Below are 1,677 nucleotides of genomic sequence, written 5' to 3' on the forward strand. Positions count from 1 at the left end.
AAAAAAAATCAGACTCTATAGACTCCCGAGTCTTCATTACTCAAAAGACCAGTTGAAAGAGCGAGCATACCATTTGCAAGCAGAGCACTCAGGACGACACGAGTTTTAAAGGTTCACAGAAAGCTCTTCGATTCAAAGCCAAAGCTCACCCCGGTTCCTTTCTCTCCCGGCTCAGGAGGACTTGCCAGGACCAGCCCTGTGGCTTAATGACAAAAGTTGGTTTCACTAGCAAACCTGGCGGTGTGTTTACAGACATGGGTGCCAGGGCCGCCGCTTCCTCCCTATAGAGAACGGCAGGTTCTGAATTGATGGTGTGTGTGTGTGTGTGTGTGTGTGTCACACACACACACAGAGAGAGAGAGAGAGAGAGAGAGAGAGAGAGAGAGAGAGAGAGAGAGAGAGAGAGAGAGATCCTTCTCTCTGCCCTTTAGAGAAAGGGCGAGTTGGTCTTTGAGGAAAGCGAAGACTAAAAAGGCACATGTTGATGCTGATTGTCTGCCATCCCATCACACCATCCCCTCTTATACTGAAGCTCTGTTAAAGTTAGCCGCTCTTTCTCTCCGGTGAATAGCTAGAAGGGAGCCTAGCCCAACTCTGTGTCCACCCGCCCCTCACCTCGCCCACACCCCCTCTCCACCACCACCCCAGCTTCTTGGCTATAGCTATGCTGTGGAAAGTTTCTGCGCCTCTGGAATCGCAGCGCGACAGATTCGGCAGCTCAGTTGCAGGCTCCCGCGGCGGAGCGTATTGACCGCCGGTGGCTAAGGGTCGGGAGGCCCCGGCCCGGGAGGGGCTGGCGACAGGATCGCAGGAAGGAACTTCCTTCCCGGAGCTAGGGTGGAGAGGGGCATCTTAGAAACACCCTCCCAGATTCGAGTCACACGCCCCGTCAGGGCTTGCCTTGATCTCCTCCGGCCTTTTTCTCTGTCATCTATCCCTCGGTCCTGCTCAGGCCAGCTAGGTCCTGCTCACGCGCTTGGGAGGAGGGACCTGGTGGCAGAAACCCAGCCGGGGCATCCCCCCACACCCGGGACACTGCTTTGAAGTTTGCTGCGAGCCGGCTCTGGCAATTTCTCCTTTGCTTTCATTCCTGTTATTTTGCTTCCCCTAGTCATTGATAGAGTCAGTCCTCAAAGCCTCCTACTTTAAAAACAAAATCACACCTTGGTGGTGCCATTTTTTTTTTCCAAGTCCCGCTCCGGTGACCTGGGCTGCACGACTACTTGGAAGCCCTAGTAGTACTGGCCCCACGTGAGACTGGAGGCACGACACTGTAGAGTGAGAAAGGTTCGGCCTCTCCAGCCAGGCCGCAGAGGCGCACCCAGGAGAGAAAGGCCAATCAGCGTGGCTGAGCTCGCGCGGGCGGGCTCCCTCTGTGCTACTCTGTGCTTTAACTACCTGCCACCAAAGGGCTTCGGATCCCTTCGAGGCTTTCCGCACTTCACGTGGAATCCCCTGTTCCATTTGCCAGCAGCTCCGTCTGCTGAGGGGACGTACTTTGGGGACTGCCAAGAAGCAGCAGACACAACTTAGTTGTGCCAATACAGCATAAGGTTTTGTTCTCGCCTCCCTCCCCGCCCCCATCCCCGACTCGCCGTCTGGGGCGGCAGGAGGGGGCGGAGCAGGAGGTGGGGAGAAGGGTGGGGGTGGGGGCATCGGGGCCGAACAAACAAGTTC

Source organism: Mastomys coucha, unplaced genomic scaffold (genome assembly GCF_008632895.1).
Source record: "Mastomys coucha isolate ucsf_1 unplaced genomic scaffold, UCSF_Mcou_1 pScaffold20, whole genome shotgun sequence".
NCBI classification, from domain to species: Eukaryota; Metazoa; Chordata; class Mammalia; order Rodentia; family Muridae; genus Mastomys; species Mastomys coucha.